The sequence below is a fragment of the Triturus cristatus genome, chromosome 4_2 (genome assembly GCF_964204655.1).
Source record: "Triturus cristatus chromosome 4_2, aTriCri1.1, whole genome shotgun sequence".
Classification (NCBI taxonomy): Eukaryota; Metazoa; Chordata; class Amphibia; order Caudata; family Salamandridae; genus Triturus; species Triturus cristatus.
In genome coordinates this window covers 90849967-90859384 of record NC_140586.1, presented here as the reverse complement: position 1 = coordinate 90859384, position 9418 = coordinate 90849967, and the positions used below count along the sequence as shown (strand labels likewise).

At 48.5% G+C, this 9418-nt stretch overlaps 1 pseudogene; it reads right to left on the bottom strand.

Annotated features, from left to right (window-relative positions):
- Positions 1–321: 321 nt before the first annotated feature.
- LOC146833067 (Nuclear RNase P) lies at positions 322–647 on the bottom strand (annotated as a pseudogene).
- Between the last annotated feature and the right edge of the window lie 8771 nt (positions 648–9418).

Below are 9418 nucleotides of genomic sequence, written 5' to 3'. Positions count from 1 at the left end.
GCGAGACCTACTGCATTGCAAATGCCCGTTTCGGAATTGTTCCTGGCAAAGCCAGTCACAAAATAAGCCACTTCCAAAGCACAGCCAGTCTCAATGCAATGCTCTTCCCAAGCCCCTGGCTGCACCCGCATTAGAGCTCATGATAAACGTGGAAGAGGCAACGAAGATCACCGACGGCTCTAAGAGCCATAAACGTCCGCGATATGAAAAATATTTGGCATGTCAATCATTCAACAAACGTCTGATATGATAGTTGTCATACTTCTCCGCTTTGAAAAGTAGGTAATTAAAGTGAAAGAACAAAATGCCATTAAATAAAATAGCGGGAGGACAGTAGTCTGAATTGGGTTATGAGGCGCCATTGCCTCACCTCAGCCATTGCACTCAGAGGTGCGCCAGCCGCAAGCCACTTCCAATGCCCGGAGGGGGCAGGCATCAGCGAGTACCAGACACACGGCCACGCGTCTCCTGCCGCCCCCTTTGGGCCCCGGGTCGCCCCCTTTGAGCCCCGGGTTTCTGGGAGCTCGCTCCCCTTTTCAAGGGACGCCCTGCTGGGGCAATTACCGGCTCCTGTCTCAGACCTTCCCCAAGTTACTTGAGTGACGAACGCACTCTGCACATGACCTCAGTGATGAGCTTCCTCCGCTTCCCAAATAACCATCGCCCACTGCTTTTTTTTTTTTTTGTAAAATCTTTTTATTGATTTTATAAACATAACATAACAAAATCAGGTCACAAAAGACTGGTCTTAAGAGTGCAATCACGTCTGGGGTGTCACAGCACCGGGAACTTACAGAGACAGCAGGAAGACTAAACCAATATACTTGAAGTCGGGCACCAGCCATTGATTAGACCGGAATCTCCAGGCCAGACAGCCGGGCCTGCAGAGGCTCAACTATGTCCCCTTTCGGAAGGTGTTCCACCGTGACCACACCTCCCCCCACTTCCGCGGGCACCCTCGCGCCGTGTATACCGCCTTTTTCTGTAGCATGCAGGATGTGCATTGTTGCAGATCCAGGAGAGCGGGGGCTCTCCACCCAGGGGTCCAGTAACATGTCTGCTTTGTGGCAGCCTAGGCAGCCTCTCAGTCTGCTTTGTGGCAGCCTAGGCAGCCTCCCAGACCAGACGTGGATTGTAGGTTAGGTTTCAGGGGGCATCTCTGATATGCCCTCTGTAGTGCTTTGTACATTAAATCCCACACTGGCATCAGTGCGGGTTTAATGTGCTGAGAGGTTTGATACCAAACTTCTCCGTCTTCAGTGTTGCCATTATGGTGCTGTGGAGTTCGTGTTTGACGGGCTCTCAGCAGCATATACTCTTAAATAGCAGCACTGCACGTACAGTGCCCAGGAATGGACCTGGGTACTGTAGGGGCACAGGGCTCATGCTCCTGTACCCACACCACTGGCATAGGGCACCCAGCTAGAGGGGTGGCTGATGTATGCCAGGGCAGTGTAGGTTGTGGGCATGGCACACAGGGATGTGTGCCATGTCGACTCTTTGTTTTGCCTTGTACCCAGACACTCAGCCTGCGAGGGCAGTGTGGTTGTGTTAGGGTACAGGGTCTCTAAGGGTGGCACAATAAGTGCTGTAGCCCTTAGAGGCCTTCCCTGGTCACAAGGCCCTGGGTACCTAGGGTACCATTTACCAGGGGCTGACATGTGGCCAGGGTTTGCCAGTTTTGGATTTTAGGTTTTAGGGAAGGAACATAGGCCCTGGGCACCTGATTGGCAGGAGTCCAGGGCACACTCAGTCAAAGTACCTTCAGCAATTCAGCAAAAAGTGGGGGCATACCATGCAAGAAAGATGTCACTTTCTCACAAACACGACCACTCGCAATGAGAAATCTGACCGCCCGCGCTGAGAAATCTCGCCGGTAGATTGATTTTCCACACTCACGCTTGCCATCTTGATATTGACGATCGCGAATGAGGAAAAATCTCGCCGGGAGGTGGATTTTCCTTGCACACGCTCGCCAACTTGGTGTTGATGAAGGCAAGCGAGGGAAAAAACTCGGAGCAGAGTTTTTCGGAACTCCACAAGCTTTGCGTGACGTGGAGTGTGGAAAACTCTGCAAACTCCGCGAGCGGAGCGGAGTTCACCGCCCAGACTTAGTATAATTTTGGAAGATAATGGGATTTGGCAGGGAGCAGCACTAGAACACGTCCGACATGTTGCCCCTGCAGGCCACGCCCCATCCTTGTGTGCCATGCCTGGCAACACTGCCTATGGCATGGGTAAGTCATTGCTCATACCAAAGGTGAGTGCATAGCTGCATGAGCAATATGCCCTTACAGTGTCTGTGCCATTCATAGACATTGTAAGTGCAGTTAAGCAATTTTGAGTATATGGGCTGGGAGTTTGTCAACGTGAACTTCACAGCTCCATGATAGCTTTACTGAAGACTGAGAAGTTTGGTACTAGCATAATAAACCCACACTAGTGGAGATGCCCGCTCCCCTGTCCAGACCCCACTTTTGGCAGCAGGACAGGCAGGAAAATTAGCAAGCCGAGTAGGAGGGTCCACCTTTGTGAGACCCACCCCTAGGATCGCCAGGAGTTGAGGTGAACCCCTCTCTTAGAAATTCTCCATCTTGATTTGGAGAATTAGGACCAATAGGAACAGGGATGTGCTCCTCTCCCGAAAGGGAGGGTGCAACCAAATGGTGTAGCTACCCTAGGGGACAGTAGCCATTGGCTACTGCCCCCAACCCCAGGAACGCCCTTAAGTTTAGTATTTAAGTGCTCCCCTGAATTTAGTTCCTCAGATTCGACAGACCAAAGAAGAAGATGGAAGAAACAGCTGTCGGACCAGGAACTGAACCGCTGCAGGTAGAACTCCCCAAGAACCCTGCCACCTGTAGTTGGCCAGACAACTGGACCTGCTGCCCTTCCAGAAACACTGCAAGGCCTCCACGAAACCCCAGAGACCTTCCAGCCTTCAACCAACCTCCAAGAACCTCCCTTTGGGCTAGAGGCTCTAGTCCCCGGTGCCCGCCAGCACACAAACCGTAGTAGTTGAGGACCGACACTTGTGTCGATGCGACTCACTACTGCAAAAGAACCCCAATACTGCAGCAGAAGTGAACCAACACTTGTGTTGACATATTTCTGCCCTGCCAGAAGAAAGCACTGCAACTGGATGGCCTCCACAACCCAGAGGAATCCTCTTGGCTCAACAACCCAAGCTGTTCACAGCCCCATTCCTGAGAGCCTGTACCCTCCTGCAAGTGGCCCTGTTGGCCTCCTTCTGCCCCGCCTGCTTGACCACGGCCTTCCTAAGATGGCCCAACCTCGGAAGAACTCCTCTTGCGCATCTCCACAACAGCTGGGCTGGTGGTGCCTCCCTTCAATCTACAATGACCCTCTGACAACGACCGCAATGGTACCAGTGTTGGCAGTCTACTGAATCCCATTCACCTCAATTGCTCCCCGCCGACCGCGAGAGCCACCCTCATTGCCGATATCGACCGCCACAGCATAGATACTGAAAACCACAAATGTTCAGGCACCCCCAGTCTCCTCCATTGACTAACCTTGGGCTCTGCGATCCCTGCACCCAGCCGCCCCGTGCCCCTGGTGGTGCATTACTTACCTTAAACTGTCCCTTGCCCAGTGACGGTCTAATCCCCTGGAGACTGGAAAATTAAGTTGTGTACTTACCTGCTGATGCATAACACAGTTTTTCATTCTTTAGGATTGAATTGTATTCTATCTGTTGCATCCGACTGTCTACCTGTTTCAAGTATCCAGTTATACTATTTCTGATTGACAAGCACAAAAGTATTTCCGAGACTATAAAGCATTTATACTACATGTTGACAGTATTGCATAAAAGTCTACTTACCTGTATCTCAGTTCAACTTGGTTCCTGGAAATAAAAGTAAGTAAAGTAAAGTCATTGGGTGAGTTTTCCTGCCTTGTATGAGTATGTACACCAAATGCATTCACACTACCCTCTAATAAGCCTAACTGTTCAGCCCAGCTACCACTAAATTGAGAGTAAGCTATTATCCACTTTAACCTCTGCCATACAATTGGGGACTCACTGGACTCTGTGCACACTATACCTCTTTGTGGTGTAGTATGCACAGAGACAGCTTCCTACAGATGGGCATAAATCCCTCTACACAGAAGTGTGGTGCCTGGTACTAGATTGATTCGACAATCAAACCTGCAGTGAGGGGATAACTCGGTGGCCTTGCCTTTATCAAAGACATCAGCATACTGCAGATATGGAGCAGGAATTCTCGAGATTTCTGGAGAAAAGCAGGAAACACAAACAAGCGGGGATGCCCACTCTATTGCTTCATGATCACAATGTTGCAAGCAGTTTTTAGAGTCCAGAGTGACAGTGCGTTTAGTCCAATCTATCCTGGGATTACGTAGCACCCCCAGGATAACTAGGCGTATCTATTAAGTCAAAACTGAGTAACTCAGAATGACCGTTGCCACAGATCAATGTAGGGGCCTCTGTCTGCATTGTAATCAACCCAGAAGAAAGCTCTGTGCCATCTATTGCCCGAACAGGTTCGGTTATTCTTCTGTAAACATAGAATACTATAGGTCCTGGTCAATTTAATATCCATGAAATTGCCAGTTGCCCCTGAGTCTAACAAGATGGGGAGAACGGTCCGATTGGTATTAGAGATAACCATAGTCACTGTAATGGTGAAGTGACGTGGCACCCTTACCAATTGACCTATTAAATTTAAGGGTCTCTCTCTATCTTGATGAATTTTTAGCCTGTTTAAAGGAAGGCCTAAATACTCGACAAAAGCCACAGTTTTCTTCATAAGTAGACCCTTGGGTTTGGCGGGGTAATCGCTGGCATAATGGCCTCCTTTACCACAATATAAACAAAGGTTCAAAGACCGTCTTTTTTCCTTCTCTTCCTTGTTAATGGGCTTCTTAAACCAACTATTTGCATGGGTTCTTGAGAAACACTGGATTTAGCTTCCTCGCTCTTAACCCTAGGAGAGCTTGATTTCTTCTTTTTACCTCTCCGCTCATTCAGCCTGTGTTCTAGTTTCACCACCAGGTCGATAAGGTCAGCACAATCTTCAGGGGGATCTACCACCTAAGACAAAATATCCTAAAGCTTGACAGAGAGACCCTGGTAAAATAAGAAGGTCCTTTTCTCCAGAGGTCAATGTGTCTCGGACACTAGACGGTTAAAATTGGATATACATGTAAGCAAATACTGTTTTCTCTGCCTTAAGTTAAGGAGTTCGGTGTTACTTGCCTGCATAAAAGTGTGTTTGACAAACAGACATCGCATCTGGTCTTTGAATGCGGAAAAGGTGTGCAGGACTGAATCTTCATTATCTATCAATGGTATGGAAGAGTTAGCAGCTATGCCAGCCAGGTAGGAGATTACAAAGGCGACTTTAGCAGCGTCATCAGGAAATGGTGAGGGTTTACAGAGGAAATGAAGATGGTATTGATTCATAAAAATGCCAAATTTGCTGCAGTCGCTGCTGAATAGTTCTGGAGCTGCTGAGGGAACGGGCACCAGGGTACCCGCTGTCAGGTTAATAGGCAGATTCCCACTGCCTGTCTGGGTCTTATCAGACTGAAATGTGGCTGATTGCAAAACAGACACAAGGGTGTGGAATGGCACCTGGTGTGCACCCCAGAGGATCTCCCATAGCCTTAAATGTATGGAGTTCACCTTTAAGTGCCTCGTTCTCCTGTCTCACGTCTTGGACTTCAGCCTCAATATCAAACAAGGCAAGCGCATGGTCATGGAGTGTAGGTCCAGTTTCCCTACTTCCTATGTCATTGGTGTTTTCTGGGAAACCTGCTTGAGCCATCTCCGTTCAAGCTGTATAAATTACATGGGCTTGTCGAGGGTCCTACTCACCTGAAGACTAGGTACCGTGGGAACGGAGATAGTCTGTCCTCTCACCAAGCGGTTCACCCTCAATGCTGATTGGAGAACAGCCGTGGGCGGTAAACGACTGGGGGAAAAGGGGAAAATAGGGAAACGAAGGCAGGATTCTGTATGCTATGACGTAGCTTACTCAAGGTAGGTGCCCTTGATGGGTTTTTCCCCTGCACGGTGTCCCTTGCATTGGGGAAGGTGCTTCATAATGTGTCCTTTAAGACTAAAGGAAAACAACATGAAAAGGGACCAGTAATGTACCCATTCATACAAAATAAAATATCATCTGATTAATTTGTAGACTTTCTGAATACATGTGGACAATGCTCACCCAATGCGTTAGATTGCAGTCACTCAGAAGGCACCCAAATGCTACAGAACATCAAACAGCACAAAAAAGGCTCCCATTAATCCATAGGAAAGGGGGACAATCATGTTTCCTATTACTTTCATAGGAAACATTGAGAAACCGGATATATGCCCCTCTTTTGTGGAAAATTGCAATAGGCAGTCAATAGAGGAAAGTCGGAAACCCAGCTTAGTAATAAAACAAGTAACCAAAGAAGAGGCAGTGGCTGGAAATCCTCAAAAATGTGTCCAGAGAAGTGAATCCTAACTTTGCGTTGCTTCTTTCTGTGGAGAACATCAAGGAAGGTTCTGCCTTTTATTACTTTAGATTTGCAGAAGTCGGTTGTCATCGCATTATTGTTGTCCAGATTGGATAGTTGTAATGCCCTTTATCCCTGCACTACACCACGATCTTTAAACAAGCTTCAGGTGCTGCAGAACGCAGCAGGTCAGTGTCTTAACAGGATACCAAAGTTCAAATCTGTTTTGGTTGCCCAATCTCAGCTTCACTTGCTTCCAGTTAAAAAAATATTTATAAGGTCCCAAAAGCGAGACCTATTGGCTATGCAAAGCGGCCCTGCAGCCGTGAAAGTGAAAGTGATCACGATCAAACATCAAAGCGGCTGTGCTGCCGCGAAAGTGAAAGTAATCGCGGTAAAGCGTGGCGCGCGCACCCGCGCATATGCACTGTAGATCTAGGCTGGCCTGGTAGCACTTTTTGGAGCCCTCTCAATAAGTCTAGCCAGACCAGCGCATGCGCTGGGTCAGGCGAGACCTAAAAAGAGTGACCTTTAAGGCTCTATGTTTGGCACATAAGGCACTGCATGGTATCGGGCCAGACGACTTGAAAGAAAGATTGTATGGTGCACCCCGAATAGACTGTTGTGATCTGCAATCTCCAAATCAGTTACTGTTCCAAAAATCAAGAAAGCTTTGTGGGGCGGCAGAAGCTTTGTTCCCTCCACCTGTCAACTTTGGAACAGACTGCCTATGTACCTCCAATGTCAATCTAATAAGGCAAGCTTCCAGAAAAAAATAAAATCCTGGCTGTTCTCTCTATCTCTTTAGTTTTTTTACCCCCTAGTTAGGGCTTACAGGTCAAGAATTTGGTGAATGCTAGTGCCAAGATGCCTGAGGGCATTCGTGCGCTCTAGAAATTTTAAAATCAAATCAAGACTAAATCACGTCAAAGGTAATTCAAACCTATATTGAGCTACTTCCCAAATGATTATTAAAGAGAGGTAGAATTTCCATTTTAAAAAGGGATACAACAGATTTTATATTATTATGGCTGCTTTACTCATTCCTTTCTTGCATTAGGGCTCAGTGCACCCTTGCTGTGTATATATTGTTTTTGGGATCGGGCCCAAGGGAGAGGATATTTGAAGCAGAAGAGACGCCTTAACATTAGGCTTCAGGGAGATGGCAGAAAGGAGGAGGACTTTAACAAGAGGCAGAGAACCCTTCCGCTTGCAAGGCAGTAGGTCTCATTAGTGAAGCAAGTGAAGTAGAACTGGGGTCCAGGAGTGTGAAGTGCCCACTACATCACAATTAAGACTGTCTTATACTTTACAATAAGACATGGTGCTCATTTTTACTGAAAGGGACAGACGAACTGTTTAAAGAATGGAGTGATGGCCAGATGTGTTGGGGAAAGGGTGGAAGAGGCAGAGCGAATAGCCGGAAATTTAGGGCTCCGGCTATCATTAGTGTAGAAGGTGCAGTTGCACTGGGACCCAAGAGCATGAGGACCTCTATTAATGGGAGTAGTGTTTTTCGTCTAGATCAATTTTTTATGTGTTTGCTCTTTTATACGTCTCACATTTAGTGTAGAGCATGAGCTACTGAGAAAGTGCCCTTGAAATTATCTCATAAGCCCCACCCCCTGCACCCAGCCCTACCCTTTACACATACCCAAAACTGTCCATAAAGTTTTTTTGGGGGGGGCAACTTCAAAATATTTTGGGTGGGGGGCTCAGAGCAAAAATGTTTGAAGGTCTCTGCAGGAGATACACAAGCATTGTCTTGCCATCCTATTCTCTGCCTTTAAAGTGTGCACGAAAGTGTTATATATAGACCGAGGAAGCCTGTCAAGCAGACTTTGGCAATCAAGCAGGAGTTGACACTGTAATGTAACAGCACCCATGCTACATATTCTGAGAGGTTCAGAGGAGTCATCTATGCCCATTCAGGTCAACCTATTATTTGCTCCTGGGAGGCATCTCGCACTTTTTTCACACCTATTCAAATGCTGACCAGTGGCTGGGAGACGTTTCCAGGTAGGTCGCTCCCCACGCCACACAGCTTCACCTGACTGTGCCCTGTTTCCCGCTCTCGCTGCTGCCACGAGTTCGTGCCTCCAGTCCTCTGTGTCTACTCTCACTGTTCATTTTCACCTAATTGCCTGCTTCTGCCTGTTTGCCGTTTTTCTAATTTATCTGCCTTTTCCCTGCTCTTTTTACTCTATAACTCTCTCTTTGCTTTTTGGCCTTTCTGCCACTTCCCCTTCCCACCTCTGCGTCCCCTGCGGCCCCGCCCCCCCTTCGCTCGCCCATTCGATCCCGCACCCGCCTCCCAGCTGCTCCTCCCTCCCACCTCCCCTTCTTAATGGCTGGCGCGCCAAACGCAAGCCCATCTGTGCCCGTCGGTGCCTGGACCGTGCCCAGAGCCAGGCCCCCATGAGCACCACGACATCCGACACAGCTACGACGCCCACATACTCCACGAACTCAACGCTGGCCAATCACCCCCTGCTTCCAGGCCACCCCACTTCTCCTTCGAGAAACACACCATGCACAACCACCTGCAACAAATCCCCCACCGCAGCTGGAACAAGGTCACCAAAGACCAGCTAATCACCACCCTCGCCCGAGGCCCACCAACCGACCCCACCGACACCGACACAGCCGCCCGCAACTTCAAGCAATGGATCGACAACTGCGCCAACACTCTCGCCCCGATCAAGAAACCCTCAAACAGACGCACCGACAGAAGGGCCATCTGGTTCACCACCAACCTCCAAGCATCTAAGCAGACTTGCCGAAGACTCAAGAAGAAGTGGCACCACGGACAAACACCGGACAACCACGCAGCCCTTAAGAACGCCAGCCGCAAGCACCACCAACTCATTTGAACTGCCAAAAGGACCTCCTTCAAGGAACACATCAACAACATCGCACACAA